The sequence below is a fragment of the Eubalaena glacialis genome, chromosome 11 (assembly GCF_028564815.1).
Source record: "Eubalaena glacialis isolate mEubGla1 chromosome 11, mEubGla1.1.hap2.+ XY, whole genome shotgun sequence".
NCBI classification, from domain to species: domain Eukaryota; kingdom Metazoa; phylum Chordata; class Mammalia; order Artiodactyla; family Balaenidae; genus Eubalaena; species Eubalaena glacialis.
In genome coordinates this window covers 9870212-9889929 of record NC_083726.1, presented here as the reverse complement: position 1 = coordinate 9889929, position 19718 = coordinate 9870212, and the positions used below count along the sequence as shown (strand labels likewise).

Below are 19718 nucleotides of genomic sequence, written 5' to 3'. Positions count from 1 at the left end.
GTCCCTCCTGGAAATGACACATCCACCAGCTGCTCCACCTCCCGTGGGGACGTTGCTGGCCAGTGGTGCAGGCTTGACACCTGGGCTTTCCTGGTGAACAACTCGTGCCAGTCACTTAGCCTTTCTCAGCCTCCATGTCCTTATCTGTAAAATGGGCATGTCTGTTTCTCAGGAGCTGAGCACAGTGCCTGGCACAGGGCAAGTGCTCAGTCAATGTAAACCACTTTTTAATTTACAAGCATGTATTTATTCACCCATTGCCTACTGTGTGCCGGCTCTGACAGTAAGACGTGGCCCTGCTGGAGGAGGCCGTCAAGTGAGCAGATCATCACCACACAGCAAGGCCCCGGGAGGCACACAGGCCTCTAAGGGTCCCCCGTGACCAGGGCCTCAGTATGACTTCTATAGGCCCCTTCTTCCAAAAAAGGATTAAAAATTCTATTTTGTGATTGTGCTGCTTTAAAGAAGAATATAATCCAGGCTGGATTATATCCATTTTCCCCCCTTCTGATTGATAAAAATAATTAAAACATCTCTGTGGGCCCTGTAAGGGTGGTGGGCCCTGACATCGTGCCTGCTGCGTGTAAGGTCTGGCTGTGACTCCTCACCCAGATCTGGGGAGTCACAGAGGCTGCCAGAGATGGTGACCTGAAGGGCAGGAGGAGTAGCCTGGGGACAGAGGGGACAGCCGGGAGAGCACTCAGCTCGTGGGGACGTTGCCAGATAGATTAGGGCCACTGCATGGGGACAGCCTTTGCCCCATCCCAGCCCTGTCACTGGTTCCTTCACTGTTGTCCCCCAGGCTAACCTGAGATGCCCCAGCACAACCCCAGCCCCTCCCCAATCCCAATTAAACCTCCATCATTCGCCCAGCTCCCTCCTCCCTGGCCCAGTCTTAGCTTTCCCACCCGCACAACGGGGTGGGGTGGGGCATGGGGGTCATTGCCGCCCTTCCCTGTTCTCCAAGGCCTGGGGAGAAGGGGCTGCATGAGTCCTCACGAGGCGGCCAGTCTTTGCCACGGTGTTATTGTTGGTGTGGCCGGCATGCCTCACCCAGGCAGGACAGACCTCAGAGGGGCACTCAGCACCCAGCCATCAGCACTGCAGCCTGCCTGGGAGGCATGTCCCATCACGAGGCACTCAGTGTGGTCCCCAGAGAGGGTGCAGGGCTGGCGGGCCCTGGGCATGGCTGAGGGCATTTCAGTCTGGGGACCCCAGTTCATTCAGTCCACCTTCTGTGCCCAGCATGGCCCCCACCGCCCGTTTCCTGGAGGTCTCTACTTCCCGAGAGCCAAAGCCCTCCAGGTGTAGGGGAATCTGGGTGGCTGGCTTTGGTGGCACACAGGTGGAGCGAGGCAGGGCTGCAGAGATTAAATGTGGTCCCCTGCCTGGCTCAGGCCTATGGGCTGGCCTCCACTAACACCTCCCAGGGCCCCCAGTCTGTGCCCCTGGGCATCATAACGGGCATGGCCTGCAGCCACCGGCCCAGGGCCTCCAGGTGCTCAGAGACTCCACCAGGCCATTGCTCGGGCTCTCGGGCCTGGTGTCCGGAGCTGTGGACTCAGGAATGTTGACTCCTTGATGCCGAAGGGTGGGAGGGGAGGGCAGGTCCGGGGGGGATGGCCAGGGGCTGCCCCTTCACCCCACTGGTCCAAGACGGGACTTGCCTTTAGCAGCTGGGGGGGGGTGTGTGCGCATGTGCACACACCTGAGGGTGTGGAAAACATGGGTGGTAGACGGGGCTGCTACTTGGGAGTGACGTGACCTGGGGCAAGCCTTAGCCTGCCCACCCAGGGGCTGAATGAACTGCCTCTGGGGTCCCTTCCAGAGACCACCCCGGGCTCAGCCCTCCCCACTGGCCGTAGCTGCCCCTGTCTTTGCTCCAATCACCCTCCCCGAAACTTTCCAGCCCCCAGGACGTGCCTGGGAGTGAGTTTCGTGACTCCATGCCCAGCACAGTGCCTGCGGCACATGGACAGCTCAGTCGTGGGGTGGGGGGTGTTGGGAGGTGTTGGGGGTGTTGGGAGGTGTTGGGGGTGTCGGGAGGGGTGGGGGGTGTCAGGAGGGGTGGAGGGTGTCGGGAGGTGTTGGGGGTGTAGGAAGGTGTTGGGGGTGTCAGGAGGGGTGGGGGTGTCGGGAGGGGTGGGGGGTGTCGGGAGGTGTTGGGGGTGTCGGGAGGGGTGGGGGGTGTCGGGAGGTGTGGGGGGTGTCGGGAGGGGTGGGGGGTGTTGGGAGGGGTGGGGGGTGTCGGGAGGTGTTGTGTGTGTTGGGAGGGGTGGGGGGTGTCGGGAGGGGTAGAGGGTGTCGGGAGGTGTTGGGGGTGTCGGGAGGTGTTGTGTGTGTTGGGAGGGGTGGGGGGTGTCGGGAGGGGTGGGGGTGTCGGGAGGTGTTGGGGGTGTCGGGAGGTGTTGGGGGTGTCGGGAGGGGTGGGGGGTGTCGGGAGGTGTTGTGTGTGTTGGGAGGGGTGGGGGGTGTCGGGAGGGGTGGAGGGTGTCGGGAGGTGTTGGGGGTGTCGGGAGGTGTTGGGGGTGTCGGGAGGGGTGGGGGGTGTCGGGAGGGGTGGGGGGTGTCGGGAGGTGTTGTGTGTGTTGGGAGGTGTGGGGGGTGTCGGGAGGGGTGGAGGGTGTCGGGAGGTGTTGGGGGTGTCGGGAGGTGTTGGGGGTGGTGGGAGGGGTGGGGGGTGTTGGGAGGGGTGGGGGGTGTTGGGAGGGGTTGGGGGTGGTGGGAGGGGTGGGGTGTGTTGGGAGGTGTGGGTGTTGGGAGGGGTGTGGGGTGTTGGGAGGGGTTGTGGGTGTTGGGAGGGGTGGGGGGTGTTGGGAGGTGTTGGGGGTGTTGGGAGGGGTGGGGGCTGAGCTGATATCTGTTCTGCTTATTGTCTGAAGTGCTTCAAATGCTCCTGTTTTTGCCTGCATCTCCCTGTACTACCCCCTACTTCTCAGTTACTCCATCCTCCTGTGTTTAATTCTCAGCAGCTTTGCTCTAGGGGCCGAGGGGGCTGAGGCTATTCGTAATTCAGGCAGTTTCTCTGCCTTCCTCTTCCGGCCTCTCCCTAGCGCCCAGCGCCCACCGCAGATCCTCCAGAGTGGGGTCCCTGCCCCCGTCTCACGCCCCACCCCACTCCCACCCCTCACCACCAGCCCCCCTCCCAGCACAGGCTCCTTGGATCCTGCACCACCTTCTGCCGCCCCGCCCCCTGGGACCCCTCAGTGCCGTGCCACCTCCCCCTTCCCGCCCAACAGTCCCTCTGCCCCCCTGAGGCCTCTCATGCTGTTGTCCTCTCCAGTGAACCCCAGTTCCAGAACTGGACTCTGGGTGATTTCTGCAGCTTCCCCTAGCTGTCCCCCCTCCCCTCCAGACACCATAAAGTTTCCAGAAGGATCTTCCTTAAGCAGAGGCTGGACCTTGTCACCCGTCTCCAGCTTATCCCCTGTCCGTGGCTCCATCACCCCCACCATCAAGTCCAGCCCTAGAAGGCCCTCCCTGACATGGCCTCCACGTGTCCCCCCGCCCCCAGCCAACAGCCTCCCTCCTCCCCTTCATTCTAATGATGCAGAGAAGAATGAACACATTAGGCCTGAGACAAAGTTCTGCTTGCAAGGCTGGACCTTGGCTGGCATCTGGAAACTTGGATTTCAGGAAGGTTCCCACCACTCCCTGATAAGCGTGGCCACTGGGCCTAAGCTGTTTGTACAGACAGTGTGGTTTATGCTGAACCCCTGCTTTCCTTCCGGGAGTCTGGATTCGGGTACATGCCAGGCAGAGGATGCCTCCATGACAAGCCCCCAGTAAAAACTTTTGAGCGTTGGGTCTCTAACGAGCTTCCCTGGTTGACAACACTTCACACGTGTTGTCACAACTGGTTGCTGAAGACGTTAAGCGCGTGTGATTCCACTGGGAGGGACCCTCGGAGGCCTGAGCCTGGTTTCCTCCAGATGTGGCCCTCATGCCCTTTCCCTTTGCTAATCAAGCTCCATATCCTTTTGCGAAAATAGCCATGACCACGACTCGGCCAGGCCCTGTGAGTCCTCCTAGAGACTCATGGAACCTGGGGTGTTCTGGGGCGCCCCAGCACACTGACACTTCCTCAAATACTCCGTGAAGGGGACTTCCCTGGTGGCTCAGTGGTTAAGAAGCCGCCTGCCAATGCAGGGGACACGGGTTCAATCCCTGGTCCAGGAAGATCCCACATGCCACGGAGCAACTAAGCCCGTGCGCCACAACTATTGAGCCCGCGTGCCACAACTACTGAAGCCCGCGCACCTAGAGCCCGTGCTCCGCAACAAGAGAAGCCATCACAATGAGAAGCCCGCGCACCACGACAAAGAGTAGCCCTCGCTCACCTCAAACAGAGAAAGCCTGCCGCGCAGCAACAAAGACCCAACACAGCCAAAAATTAATTAATTAATTAATCTTAAAAAAATACATAAGAGCTATTTACTTAAAAAACCAAAAACTCCAGGGATGTTCGCGCCCCCGTGCCTTCGCTCTTCCTGCTCCTGCTTCGTGAGCTGACCTCACCCCCTCGCCTGGCGGGCCAATCTGCCCCTGCAAGACCAGGACACAGGCCCCCTCCTCCGAGCTCCCCCTGCCCTCTGCCGTGGCATTTGTGACCCTGTGCCATGGGCACAAGTGTGCCCGGGCCTGTGCTGGCTGATACGAGGATCCCTAAGTAGTTAGGAGGTGGTTATTCCTTTCTCAAAAGCTTCTTGACTTGACCAGGGGAGGTGAAGGAGGATCCCTTCTCTTCTCGAATTCTTTGTCACTAACAAACCTCTTGTGTGCGTTATAAATGAAAGACTGATTTTTGCACGTAGCTTTTTGGGGGGCCCTCTTGTCTGTGAAGTACGGTGAGCCTGAGGATCGGGCTGGTGACAGTTGGCAGGACACCTGACTTGATTCATGTCTTGGTAACAATACTCCTGGCTGGACAGGGGCTGGGGACGCCCTCTCCTACCATGGTCTGGAGCAGCTGGCAAAGACACCGGGCTGGGCAGCAGGGAAAGAACTCGAGAAGGACAGAAAAACAACCTGGGCTTTGGCTGTTAGAAATGCTCCCCCTCCTTAGTCCTTGGGGTTCCGGGGCCCATCCTGGGGTGGTCACTGCTGTCCTGACCATCAGGAGGGAGGCCACATCACCAAGGGCCACAAGGCTCTCTGAATGGAGCTACCCTGGCCTCAGGCCCAGGGGCCCCCTGCCCTGGAGGGACTAGAAGGGGATTGTCCCTGTAGCCCACTCAGCCATGGCCTCAAACAGGGTCGGGGTGGGATGGGCGAGGCCACTGATGCAACTTCGCAATAAGCCAGGAAGCAGCTGTTAGTGCTCGTGTAGCAGCGGCCAGGAGCCCTCGAAGCTGCCTCTCTGGGGACAACAATGCTCCGTGGGGTCATTGTGAGGGTTACATGAAATGATCTTTATTTCAAATGAATTTTTTAAAAAACTCATTTGAAATATTATGACTGAATTAATGAATCTGTGCTGCACATTTTAGGATAAAGAAGGGGTGGCGCTGTGTATCCTCTGGGTCTCCCCCGACCTGAAACTCAGTGTCTGTGTCTGAACCTCACCTGTGGTGGTTCATGGATGTCTTCAGAGCGACAGCGGGCAAAACACCCCCGGGGCGGCCCTCCCCTGCTCCCTTAGCACTTGGAGAGACAGAGGGAAATCTGTGGTCACCTCCAAACACACACCGAGACCACACACACACACACACACACACACACACACACACGCACGAACACATAGAAACACATAGAGAGGGACTTCCCTGGTGGTCCAGCGGGTAAGACCCCGCGCTCCCAATGCAAGGGGCCCGGGATCGATTCCTGGTCTGGGAACTGGATCCCGCATGCTGCAATGAAGAGTTCGCATGCTGCAACTAAGACTCGGCGCAGCCAAATAAATAAATATTAAAAAAAAAAGAAGTACACTATTTAAAAAAAAAACATAGAGACAACACAAGAGACACATACAGACACACATACATCAGAGACACACTGAGATACACAGAGACGTACCAAGACACACACACACACACACACACACCCACACCCCCACACACACACACACACACTCCCAAGCGGCCCCTGCTGGTCCTGGCCTAACCTCCAACTGTTGTCCAGGTGTCGCAGAAAGTTGTCACTGCCGCACTTTTGGCACCTCTCATAACAGTAGTGGTGCAGGTTCCCTGGGGTGGGGATAAGGCAGGGAGGAGAGACAGGATCTAGCGAGGGCTCTCCCCTGGGGGCGTTCCCAGGTAAAGGTAGGAAGGGCCTGCGGAGACACTGGGGTAATAGTGAGGGGGTCGCCCATCAAAGACTTATAGCTACTGTCGCTCTAGAAATGCTCACGTCGGGAAGGCCCCCTAAAGCCGGGTGAGGGGAGCCATAGGGGACCACAGGGAGGCCGGTGGGGTCTCAGGAGTGGGGAGGCTGCAGCCTGCAGCACCCACCCACCGAGAAGGGAGTCAGGAGCCGGGTCGCAGCCAGCACTGGAGGACAGGCCTGGCAGCAGTGGGCCTGGTTACCAGCCAGGCTGACCAGCTGCAGAGAGCTCAGCCCTCCGAAGCCCCACCGGCCCACAGAGAGGATGGGCATGTGGCCGAGAGAGCAGCTCACCCAGCGTTCCCTCAGATCTGAGAGGGCTCAGGGGCCTCCTGGAGGCCGGGCTTCCCCCATCCCCTCAACTAGAGCTGGTCTGTACTCTCTGTTCCCCACACTGGGGTTCCCTGGACAAAGTTGTTTGCAAAAAGAATTCTGCTGCCAGAAACAAAACAAGCAAACCAAAAGGACAACTGGCTTGGCTGGCTTCCCAGCGCCAGCTTCTCACCCAGGAGGAAGCCCAGGACGGTCACGCTGACGACGGGAGCAGGTGGGAGTCCCTTGGACCTGGCACAGCAGCCCAGGTTCACCTCCCACCTGAGAGGGAGGCCGGAAAAGGGGGGCGCAGCTTGGCTCAGCAGCGCTGGGCAGCCCACGGCCACCCCAGTGATGGGGAGATGGCCAGGTCAGGCTGGGCCCAGGGAGGAGGGCAACGGCCGACAGGCTCAGGGTGTCGTGAAAAGGGCCCGGGGGTTGTCGGCAGACGGGGCCCCAATCCCACTTGTGCCCTTAACTTGGGGAAGGAGCTCGGCTCAGGCACTATTCCCCTCTGGGGCTCGGTTTTCTCTAGTAAAGGATGTGGCCACTGATTAATTCATCTAACACGCGCCAGGCCCAGGGGTTCCCGGTGAGCAGGACCACGATGCCTGTCCTCGAGGGGCCTGACCTCTGGTGGGGAGAAGAGGCAGCGCCTGCAGACACGTGATCTTCAGCCCCACCTCAACCTTTGCTCTGCTGCTCGCCTGCCTGGGGCCCGTCCCTGCGACGACGGCCACGTGGCTCATTCTCCATCTTCCCAAGGAGGCCATGTTCTTCTCAAACCGCCCTGTTAAGAACAGTCCCACCTACCCCTCCGCCAGTCCGCCTTCCCTGCTTCCTTTTCTCCATAGATCGCCACCAAACACACCTTACATTGTACTTATTTGTGGTTGTTATTGTCGGTACTTCTCCTCTTGAAAGTAAGCTCTCTGAGGGCAGGGATTTGACCTGTTTTGTTCACTGCCATACCCTCAGTGCCTAATATAGGGCCAGGCACATAGTAAGAGCTCAATAAATACCTGTTGAATGAATGAATAACGTCCCTGGTAGGCATTGTTGTCTCCATTTTACAGATGAGAAAACTAAGGCTCAGAGATGTGATTTGTTTAAGGTCATACAGCCAGTTACTAACAAAGCCAGGGCCTTCCGACTCCGAAGCACATTCCTCTTTCCCTTTGACCGGTGACTGCCCTAGACCTTAGAGGAGAAGTGGGGGGACCATGGTGGGCAATGAGAAGGAGGCCCGTGGCTGGACCAGAGCTGTTCTAGATGAGAGGTCTGCCCTGACTCTCTTGGCCTCCTTGCTCTTGCTGTGGGAGCATCGGGAGGGGCTGCACCAGCTGTGGCATTTGGCCAGGCTGGTTTTGGGCAGAAAGGGGACCCCAGAGCCCTGCGACACGTGGGGCTGCCGCACAGCGCGGGCTCCGTCGCGCGGTAGGAGGCGCACACGTGGTTTTCTGCTGAGGGAGGACGAAGGCCGTGGGCGGTGCCAAGTGGGCCAGGTCCTGGGCAGGACTGTCTGGCTCCCAGCCCTCAGCAGGTTCCCCAGGCTCCCCAGGCTTAGCCCATGCAAGGCCCCGGCCCCCGATGCTGGGCATGGGGTCGGGGTGGGGGGGGGCAGAAGGACCCCTGCCCCACCTTCTGCCAGGAAGAGGTGACTCCCTTGGGCTCTGACTCTGCACCCACCTCTGGTTGATGTGATTTCTGCCACTTAGCCCAGATCCCAGCAACACCTGTGCCCAGATCCTGACAACCATGCCCGCTCTGTAGCCGGCCTGGGATAGTAGAGAGAGCGCAGGCCCAGCAGCCAGGCTGATTCACTAGCCGTGTTGCTCGGTCAGTCACTCCACTTCTCCGAACCTCAGTCCCCAGTCTGTTCCTTTCTCTCCTCAAATTCCAATAACAGCCTCAGTGACTTGCCTATGCTTCCCTCACCCGTCATGCTGTTCCCAGGCTCCACGCTTCTGTTGGTGCTGTGACCTCTACCTGGCAGCCTGTCTCACCTTTGCTCTCTTGGCTAACTCTCATCTAACGCACACGCACGCTGACACACACACACACACACACTGACGCTCTTAAATCTTTCAAATCCTAGTGACAATGGCGTCTCCTCCAGGAAGTCCCTCTGCACCCCAGGGTGGGCTATGTGTCCCTTCACAGTACCCTGTAACCTCTGTTGCCTTTGTCATTAGCACTGTCCCCCTGTCCCCTGCCAGAGACAGGCCAGTGTCTGAGGCTCCATCTCTGGGGCTGGCAAGGAGAAGCTCACAGACTGAGTAGGCGGAGTCCAGAGGACCACATCGGCGTCTACCCTGGACGCGGGGTGCCCAGGGAGAAGCACTGGGGTGTGGCTGGTGTGGAGGACAGAGTGGGCAGGGGAAGGCCTCAGGGGATGGCTCAGCATGAGGAGGGCTCTCGGTTCACCTGTGTCCCCAGGCCGGGGACTCTGGAGAGGTGGGCCCACTCACCTGGGGACGTGAAGAAGGTTTTGCAGAGCTCTCTTGCTAGTAGTGACGTCTCAAATCTCCTTGATAATATTCACCCTTCGGCCCACAGCCACGGGGACCTCCAGAAATCCAGGATTCTACCCCAGAAGAAAGGGAAGGGAAAGAAACCCGCTTTTATTTAGTGCCTGGTAATCAGGTGCTAGGCAACTTTCCTACCACCTATTAGCTCACTAAAATCTCTGAAAAGTGAGATGTAAGGTGATCATCACCTTTACCGGAAGCTGGGCTTGGAGAAATTAAGGGGCTTGTCCAAGGAAAGCATCTGGTGAATGATGAGGCCAGAGGGTCTGACACACAATGGATGCCAACCCCCAGGTGGTCCCCAGGCTCTGGGCCAAGCATCAGGGGAAGAATCTGTCCCTGGAGAGTCGGGGTGGGGGCAGGGAACCCCAGGGCTGGGTTGAGCTTGAGAAGGTCTGCCGATCTGTCTGTGCTCCTGAGGGGCAGGCCCAGAGCTGCCAGGAACCTGGCCGGGGGAGGCGCACCAGCCAGGAGAAAAGCCGCCATTTCTGAATTGTGTTGCTCAAAGTCAGAGAAGTAGAAGCTGGCAGGGGTCTCCTGGTCCTGGGTCAGCCTGACATTAGATGGAAAGGCCCCCTGCCCACTCCCTACCTGGCCCTCCACCCCAGAGCCCAGTGGTCGGAAGCCACACTCGAGGCCAGAGACCTGCTGTCCTGGTGGAGGGGGCATCTCAGCAACCTGCCCGCAGCATCAGGGACAGAATCCAGCACCTGTGGGAGAGCTGTGTGACCGTGGGTGTGGCTTTGCCTCCCTGGGTCTTGGTTTCCTCATCTGTCAAAAGTGGAATAGTGTCATCTACCTTGAGAGACCATGGTGAGGATGAAATGAGAACCAGCAGGGAGCCTCGCACTTACCTGCCGGCTCCCTGGCTTCCTTCCCAAACTGGTCCAAACAGGCCTTTCTGAAGGTGAGCCAGATGGTCCAGGAAAATGGGCCTGGGGTCTCTGCAGAACACTGCACTTGTAGTCTGCTCTGGATTCCCTTCTCTGCGAAGTTCCCATGGCTGTGTGACCCTGGGCAGGATACTAAACCTCTCTGTGCTTCAGTGTACTCACACTGCCTCACCAGGTAAATCACAGATGTGTGAGTGGCTGTGGAGGAATGTCCCTGGGTTTTTTTTTTTTTTTTTTTCTTTTCTTTTTTGGGGAGGAGTGTGGAGCATGGCAAGAGTTCCTCCCCAGGGTGACTGTAGGCTTGGGGTTGGGGGCCCTGCTTTGGACGTGACACTCCCAGCCGCAGAATGAAGTACCAAGGGTCTGCCTTCTTGCTTTCTGGGAGGACTCCCTGGGGGCTGAGAGGGACTGGCCCAGCCTGTGTTTTTCTCTAGGGCCTGGGGTGACAGTACTTAAGCCCAGATGCTCTGGCCTGGGTTGGCCATTGGAGGGGGGAGGGGCTCAGAACTGCCGAAATGATCTCCCAGAGGAGGCGGCCCAGCGTGGGCAGAGGTGCTCAGGCATTGGGATTTGGGGGGGTCCCGCTGGAAGCCCTTGGAACAACCCTCTGGGAAAAGGGGCAGCAGAGTGTGGAGGTGGGAGGGGGCGGGGGAGGAGGGGTTGGTGACCTACCGAGGGAGTCACCGGGTCCCGGGTGTCTGACCTGGGCCAGGGTCCGAGCAAGGGTAACTCTGTTGTCATGGCAGCCCTGCGAGGTGGGGCTATCGAGCAGGCAAAGTTACAGGAGGGACGTGGGGCTCGGAGTGTGAAGTGGAGGCACTGGGGTCTGGCTGGACCACAACTTCAGTAACAGTGGGGACCTGCCTGCTTGTAGGTGGCTGTCTCAGCACCCACACAGGCAAGGCACACAGCAGGTGCTCAGTAAATGTTTGCCAGTGAAGAGCAGAAGGAAGTCAGGTCCGACTGATTCAAAGCCACCACGCCATTTCCCCACTTGGGCCCAGTGAACCTGAGGAGGTGGCCTGTGGCCCCCTGGGCCTGGGAGGAGAGCAGGGTGTGGGCAGAGCCGGGCTGGCCCTCCCAGCGCCCTCCTGCGGTCCCGGCCGGGGCAGTCAGGGACGAGCCATGTTATGCTCACATGTGTCCACGAGAGGTCGCCCTGCACCGCCAGCAGCAGTGAGACCTGCCTCCCAGAGGACCCCTAGTGGTGGAGGAAGGAACTCACCTTGGAGGAAGCAGGATGCGGCCCGAGCAGCGTTGGAGAATTGTACCATGGAAGCGCTGGCCGAAGGGCACTGCAAAAGCGGCACAGAGGAGGAAATGAGCCCAGAGGGGGGTGGCTGGTCCTGGGGACCCACAGCTTGTCCACGGCAGAGCCTAGAGGTCCCCTCCCAGGTCCTCATCTCCTGGATCTGAAGAGGGCCTGCTGCTGGGGCTGCTTTGTCTGGGTTTCCCTAGACTTCTGGACTGCAAGGTGGAGATGGGGTCGGGGAGGGCAGGGCTGGTGGATGGGGAGCATGGGGTGGGGCCACGGGGTGCACTTGGCTGTACCCAAGGCCACGACCCTCTTGGTAGCCCCTCTTCCATCAGGACAGGCCCAGCTGGTAATGCTGGGGGTACAACTCATCCCCCTTGATGTGGGAGCATCACCAGGTGAGGTAGGTGCCCCAGGGGGTCTGGCTGGGCGGCTCTGTCAACTTGACTTGGCCCTCACTGACCCTGGAACCCCACACCCAAGGGGCAGGGCTGGCGCTGGATGCCCAGGCAGCTGGGCCCTGCTGAGAAGCAGTGAGGCCAGGCCATGCTGGGCCTTATGGGCTGGGTGAGGAGCTGGGTTTTATCCTGGGGCAGTGGGGAATCTATTGGGTGGGGGTTAAACCAGGGAGCAGCGTGGTCCTTCTGTCACCAATGGGTGAGTGAGATGTGGGTAGGGAGCTGGGTTAGGAGGCCGTGGTCTCCTGGGCCTACAGCATAACTCACAGCCCAGCTCATCCTGACTAGCAGGGCAGGTGACTGGCCCACTGGCTGTCTCCTGTCAGCCCTCCGAGCTGGGAGAAGAGGCCAGGAGACCATTTTTCCTGGCTCTCTGGCATCATGATCCTTCAAGAAGCCCTCCTTGGCTCCCTGCTGCCGGTTGGATGACAGGCGTATGCCTCACGCAGCCTCGGTTTCAGCTCTGTCCACTCCCACCCACAGCGACTTTAGCTGCAATGCCCTGACCCCTCCTCACCTCCCTGGGGCCTGCAGAAACCCCTTCCAGGCCCAGCTCAAATGTTATTTCCTCTGAGAGGCCTCCTGGCCAGTCTGGGCATCAAGGCCTCTCCCTGGCACCACATCCTGTGGGAGCTCAGAGCTCCCCGTGTTAGCAGGGTTCTTGGCCAAGGCCCGGGGGGTAGAGCCACCGCTGAATGTAGGGACTGGCCCAGTGGCATGCACAGCATCCAGCGAGAGGGATGCAGGGAGAGAGGACAGAGGGGAGTCTGGGACAGAGGGGCCCGGAGGCAAGGGAGAAACCAGCTGAGCCCCACCCTCGAGTCCCTGAATGTCCGTTCGGCACTCTCGCTGTTGGTCAGCGAACTTCTCCTTGGGTGACGTGGAAGAGCTTGTCCTTCTCCCCCAGCGTGACATGGCTGTGTAGACAGGGTGGGCAGAGAGCTCACCCCGTTCGCCCTGGCCCTCCTGCAGGACTGTGGCCCCAGGCTCTGTTGGGCAGCCCCTCCCTCCACAGAGCCCTTGCCACCCTTGAAGTCCTGCGGCTCCTGAAGCCCCCGTGGCTTTGGGCTAAGTGCCTCCAGGGGCTCCCGAACTGGGGGGGGTCAGGCATGGGATGCCCTGGCTGTGGCAAGGCCACCTAAAGGGGCCCAAGAGGAGGGGGAAGCCAAGTGTAGCAGCAGGGCCACCGAGATGAGTCCCAGGATCTGGAGGTGGTACCATGGCCGCTATGCAAACAGCTGGAAGCCCAGGGAGCTGGGTCACACAGGCAGCCTCAAAGGGGGCGCGGATACTGTGAGGATAGAGTGAGGTGGCATCTTCTGGAGCCAGCCACGGAGGGAGGGCCATCTCCCGGAGGGGTGTCCAGAGATGGAGTCCAGGGAGTACCCAAGGCCCTGGGGATGCAGTGGAGGCGGGGCAAGGGAGGGAGCCCTAGCCAGCTAGGGTGGGGTGGGGTTAGGAGCACTGATAAGAGAAGGGGCCGCAGGTCAAGAGGCCAAGGGGAAGGCAGGGCTGGGCTCCGGGCTCCTCAGTAACAGAATGCTTACCCTGCCCCACTCCTGGCCCTGGACAAACCTCCAAAGATGCTGGTCCATCTCCAGGGTGGCACTGCCCCTCCCAGGTCCACAGCGGCTCTAAGCTGGGGGCGGGAGAAATGCAAGGACCACCCAGCCCAAGGAAGGACTGAGCGACCCCTCCCCACGCCTCCTCGAGGCCCTCCATCCAACCCTGCGTTCCCAACAGTCAGTGGGTCCCTGCACACTGTTGCTTCCCCCGATTCAGCACCCTCTCCATCCCGGTGCAGGCCTCCCCCTGAACCCCCAGCCTGCCCTCTGTGTGGCAGCTGGACCCTGCCACGCGGATGCTGTCACCTCTTTCATTGCCCCCACTTCCATCCTTACCGCAGCGAGTAAGGCCCACGAAGGCCTGGCCCCTGCCTGACTCTCCGGAGGCATCTCTCAACTGTCCCCCCAACCTGCTCATCTCCCCCACCCCCGCCCCACCAAATGGCCTTGTTTTCTGAAAATGTCACGCTGTCTGTCTTCAGGGCTTGTGTACACATCCCAAGTTCTGCCTCAATTCCTTCCCCTCGCATTGAACTCAGGTCCATTTCAGTTCAATGTCCCTCCTCTGGTCTCGGCGCCCCTCCTGGGTGCACCCATGCCCCACGATGGCACTTTGCACATGGAGCTGTCCTGCTAGCTCCATGTCTGCATAACTGCAAGCTCCTCCAGGTCGGCAAGCTTGTCCCACTGTCCCGTGTCCCTGACCCCAGCAGAAGCAGCACAAAGAATATGCTGAAAGGTTTTGCAAATGATAAGGGCACTCACTTAACATTTATTGAGCACCAGCTGTGTACAAAGCCCTGTGCTAAGCCCTGTAGGGGGTAATATAATGCAAAGCCCCTCGGCTCCAGGCTCCTGAAAGAGCTCCAGACCAGACAGTGTTCAAGGGAGAGCTTCTGCGCCTGCCAGGGCGCTCGGGGGCTTCCGCAGGGAACTCTGCCTGGAACACGCGTCTGCTGAACACCCAGCAGCTTATCTCCGCTCGGGCTGCACAGCGTTCTCCAGGAAGCCTCTTTAGAGCTCGTCCGCCCTAGACTGTGTCCCCAACAGCAAGGGACCATAGTGGGTGCCTATTTCCTCTGCACAGGGCCTGGCACCTCCGGAGCTCATTAAATCATTGCTGAGTGATGGCTGGGAAGAGCACCAGGGCAGCAGGCAAAAGGCGGTCGTCACAGGCCAACCCGGGGTGCAGGGTCCAAGTTGAAGGCTCAACTGCCAATGCGACGCTCTGGCAGAGGCTTTAATAGCAGTAGCTCACCCCTGACCCGCTTTCAATGGCTGCTCCATAAGCTTAATCCTCCCAGTGACCTCTGGGATAGGAGGACAAGGACTTCACCCCATTCTACACATGGAAGAGAATGGGGCTCAGGAAAAGGGACTCACTCAAGGCTACACAGCCAGCAAGTGGTGGAGCTGGTGTTGGAACTCGGGTCTGATCAAACCCGGATGCTCTTCTTGCTGCTCCTTAGCAAGCCCCTCCAGCCTTGGGAACCCAATCATGCTGCTTCTGAGTCTTCATCTTTTCTTAAGAACCAGATCAAAGGGGAGTGACTTTCTGAGTCCCAAATAAACCTGAGGCCTCCTGTGAGGGGCCAGGAAATTTGGCTGAGGGCATCAGGAATCAAGGGACGCCCCTGACCCAGCTGTCACTGATGTGCCTGCCTCGTGTGCCCTGTTGCTCTGAGCTTCCCGGAGAAGACTTTTCCTCTCATTTATCACCCAGCTATCCATCCATCCATCCATCCATCCATCCATCCCTCCCTCCCTCCTTCCCTCCAACCATCTTTACTCACTTGCTCACTAGTCACAATGCATCTTTGATACATATCAGGCCCTGTGATAGAGAGATAAGCCATAGTCTCCACCATCAAGTCAATAAAATGTAGCAAGTGTAGATACCAGGACAGAAGATGAGGCACAGTGGGGACACAAAGTGACCCTCCAGATGGAGTGTCCAGGGACCACAGGGGGGAAAGAGTCCTAGAGGAGCTGGCACCACTCTTACCACGTCTCTGATGCTATTGGTATGTGGAGGAGAAACCTCTGCCCCAGGCCAGCCCCCGCTTCTGGCACATCCCAAGTTCTCTATGAAGCCATTTCCCTACTGTTAGGGCAGGGGATCCTCACGGAATTTACCCGGCTTACTTCAGTGGGCCATTTTGAGGCTGGAAGGACAGACACAGCCTGCTATTGGGACGGTCTTTCCTGGCTCAGGGTGGAAGGTCTGGTCCCGGCTGTTTGGGATCCTTGGCCACTGGATGTGTGTATGTGTGGTCACCCTGCCTCTCACGCTCTGACCCTGCAGGGCACCGGTGCCGACAGGGCCTTGGAGGCAATTACCTACCTGCCCTGCTGAGCCCAACCTTCCAGACTCCCAAGTCTCCCAGTGGAAGTGGGGGCCCAAGGGCAGCAGATGGCTCCCCAGACTGGCCCTGACCCCAGTCCCCAGTCGGCACTTCTAACCTTAAAGCAATTCCACCTCCATGGCCACCATCTCCTTGGTGCCCTACAGTAACCCTGGGAAGGAGGCAGGGCAGAAGCTGGGAACCCTATTTTGCAGGTGAGAAAACTGAGATCTGAGAAGCAGAGTGGCCGTCCCAGCTGGCGGGCAGACTCCCGGAGAGGTTTAAGAGCTGGGCTCTGGTGTCCTGTAGGCCTATGGTGAATCCTGGCTGTGTGACCCGGAGCTTGACCTCTCTGGGATGCCTCATCTGTAAAAGGGGGATACTGAGAGTATCTCCTCACAGGGGGAATGTACGACTTAAGTGAGATAGAGTTTGGAAAATGCTTAGTGCAGGGCCTGGCACACTCGGGGCACCCAATAGTTTGGCAATATTATGAATACTAATTCAGGTCTTCTGCCTCCTAAGCTTGCTCTCTTTCTACCCCACCCCCCCGCCCCATCTTTCTAAGGATTGAAGACAGCAGCTGGCAGTGGGAGGTGGTTGCTTTAAATATGAGATGAGGAGAACAAAAGGAAAATAGAACAGGGTGGTGGCTTATGGCTAAAATTGAACAATTCCCCTCGCAGACCTGGGGGAGGGGCCTGAAGGACACCATCCGACGTTCCTGCTCCCTGTTCTCGAGGAGCTAAGCCTTGCTTCACAGCTCTGTCAGCCCTGCTGCGGGGAGGGGGAGACGCTGGCCTGGGACCCCACAAGCCAAGGGGACACCCCCTGCCTGCCCGTAGGCTCTGTTCTCCAGAGGAGCAGGAAGTAGGCTAAGCGGGATCCTGGAGCTTCTCTGCACCACTTCCAAGACAACATTAAATATTCACCAGAAGATTCCTCCACAGGCCCACCGCGAGCTTCAAAGGCAGCCCGTCCCCTTGGCAGCGTGCGTGCCGCCTTGGATGCCACGGGCCCCGTTACCAAGTCCTTGCTCTTCGTCTTCTCCCACTGGCTGCCTCGGTGCCCCTGCCCCCCTCCCACGACCCCCCGCTGGTGAGGCCTGCGGTGCTGGCATCTGTGCGGGCCCCGGTGGGGGGACCAGCGTTTCATTCTCCCTGGCCGGCGCGCACTGCTCTCCCAGGCAGAGGGCCGGGGCCTGTGACTCGGCCTCCAGACGTGTCCAAAGAAGGCTGTGATCTCCCCTACGCCGACTCTGGCTGGGCCCAGCAGAGGGGACTGAGGTGTCGGTGGGCGAGTCACCGCTGCCCACACACAGACGGCTCCGAAGGGGCCGGGGCTGGAGGTGGCTGCAGGGCTGTGGTCGCTGCCACCATTAAGTGAATGCCCGGGGCTGCGGCAGGCCGAGCAGAGGGGAGGTGGAGGCCTGCTGCCGGCGGAAGGAAGCCACTGGGAGCCCGATGGACGGAGGCGCGGACTGGCCATGGGGATCCCAGCTCTCCACTGGGCAGGAGGTAAACAGCAGGCCTGTGAACACAGCTTGTGCCCTGACGAGCAGGGCCGCTGAGGCCGGCAGGCCGGGGTCTAGGTCCCGGCTGAAGTCGCTTCCTAACTGGACCTGGGCAAGATACCCCACCCACCCAGCCTCAGTTTCTTCATTTGTAAATGGGGACAGTGACTGCCACCTCGGAGGTCTGTGGAAGATACAGGACACGGCGGGCAGAAGGGAGGGAGCCCAGTGCCTGCCAAGGGGGGACGCTCAGCAGCTGGAAGCTTCCTCGCCCTCAAGCCCAGAAGCCCCTCACCTTCAGCCGCTCCTCCTCCCTCCACCCTCTGGGGAGCTCCACGCCCAAATCCTCCACTGCCCCCAACATCCATCTCACCAGCATCCTCAGGCCCCCGCTGTTCTGCACGTGCCACTGCCCCCTCCCCCGAGGGTGCCTTCCCCAGGCGTTCCCCCCGTCTCATCCCTCCCCTGGAAATGCCACGGCCTAGTTCAATGCCACCTCCTCTGTGACACCTCCCCCAGTGCCCTGGGCAGCAGAGCTGCTCCCTTCCCCGAACCCCACCGTCCCTCCCCGCTAGCAGATTACTTAAATGCATCCTGCTTTTCTGCTCCTGGGTCTGCCTCCCTCAGTGGACTGCCAGCCGCTCGCTGCCAAGGCCGGTGTGTTCCGATGCGTTCCTCATCGTCATGACCCTCTCCTGTTGCAGCCCCTGTCAGCAAATGCTTGCTGAATCACTGGCCATGAGCAGGGAGGGGCCTGTGAGGAAGGTCAGGGTGACCACGGCTGGCACAGGTCTCAGGGAGCAGAGGGAAGGAAAGCCACTGAGGTCAAGAGAAGAAATGCCCGGGAAACACAGCTGCGACGGTCCCGGGTCACCTGGCCCGATCTCGACAGCGGGCACACCGCCCTCTGGGAGCAGGAGGGGGAGGCGAGTGAGGAGGGGCCTGCCGCAGCAGACAGAAGTGGCACCGCTGTACTGAGTGCCTGCTGGGGCTGGCACTCAGTACAGTGCCGGCTTGTAAAATCTTGCTGAATTTCCACCCCGTCCTGGGGGAGCTGGGTGCCAGCACCCCATCTCCAGCTGGGAGGAGAGTAGCACGCCCAAGCACGCAGAGTGTGCACCACAGGGGTACCACCTGCTCCAGGTGCAGGCCTGAGACTCCCAGCAACCTCAGGAGCTGGTTCCTTTTATCCCCATTTTATAGACAAAGCAACTGAGGCACAGAGAGGTTAGGAAGAGCAGGGCTGGGCCTGAGCCGGGTCTGTGGACCTCAGAGCCCACACTCCCCACTGCCACCCCACCGCCTGGGATGCAGGCTGAGCTTGTCTTACTTTTTGGCACAGTTACTAAACTAGAGCTATTCCAGGCCTCGGCGCCCCCTCTCCTTGTACTCCCATCTGCACGCCTCGCCAATCTCCCGGCAGCACCCGGCGTGGCACAGGGCTCGGGCCAGCGCAGGTCTGAGGTCAAGGAGCTGCCCCCCGCGCCCCCCAAGTCCCAGAGGGCCAGGACCCGCTCCACAGTTAGATCCAGATGGTCAGCCTTGGGGCAGTGACCCTGACTTCTCCTTCTTTTCTGCCCCATTGCACTGAGCTCAGGACCCCACGCACGGCGGCAGCTCAGCGAGCACTTGTGGAGTTCTCAAGTGGACGGACGGTGCTCCTCTCCCTGCTCAGCCGCTCGGGTCTTTGAGCAGAGCTCAGCTGACTGACAGGGTGCCGTCCAGCAGAGCTGCTGACAGATCCCGTTACAACTGGACCCAGCCTCAGGAGGCTGTGACTGGGCCGGGGGCCAGGACTGCCAGGCCTGAATGTCCTAGGTGGGCCATCTCAGGAGGCCCCGTGAGCGCAGGGACAGTGGGCTGGGGAGGAGGACAGGCTGTCCCAGCTCTGCCCAGACCCGGCATTTTGGGGTGTGAGACTCAGAGTCCGGAGCCGGCCCCTGAGCTGAAGGGGCTTCTCGGGCCTGCAGTGCAGCCCCTCATCCTCAAGCCACTTCTGCCTCTGTGCGCTTATCCTCACCACCCCTTGGCCTGGAGCATCTCCTCCCTGGGGCAAATCCCACTCTCCCTTCCAGAGTTGGCTTTCAGGACTCACCCCACCGGAGGCTCCCCGTCGCTCTCCGGGCTGGGCATGGAGCCCCTCCTTCCACCCCACCACGTCCTGGCCTCTCTTTTATTACACCACTTTTCACATCCAGTTGAAACAATTGGGTTCAAGTGTTCTTCTGCGATAGACTGTGAGCTCACTGAGGGAAGGGTCTGGCTTCTCCATCTTTGTGTCCCCACTCCTGGGGCCTGGCACTCAATGCTGCTGAATAAACATCCTTGAACTGAACTACATTTTGTGAGACCGAAAACGTCTTTATAGCAGCTCAGGCTGGCCACCAACGGTGTCTCAGTCAGTATCCACGGGGCCCCATCCAATTGCACTCAGTCCGCACCCGTGACGGAACGGCGGGGGGCAGGGCCCGGGCGCGCGGGGTTGTGCCTGGGCACAGGGTTTCCGGCAGCCTTGCGGTCTGGCC

The 19718-nt window shown here is 59.7% G+C and overlaps 1 long non-coding RNA gene across 2 annotated transcripts; it reads right to left on the bottom strand.

Moving 5' to 3' along the window:
• Positions 1-87: 87 nt before the first annotated feature.
• LOC133101429 (uncharacterized) lies at positions 88-12633 on the bottom strand. 2 transcript variants are annotated; one of them, XR_009702636.1, is made up of 6 exons: positions 12586-12633; positions 11283-11352; positions 10019-10189; positions 9810-9935; positions 9105-9220; positions 88-144 (listed from the first exon to the last, which is right to left on the bottom strand). It is a non-coding gene; the product is annotated as an uncharacterized LOC133101429 (long non-coding RNA). The 2 variants fall into 2 exon arrangements; XR_009702637.1 differs by lacking the exons at positions 11283-11352; positions 12586-12633 and adding an exon at positions 10730-10819.
• Positions 12634-19718: the final 7085 nt, after the last annotated feature.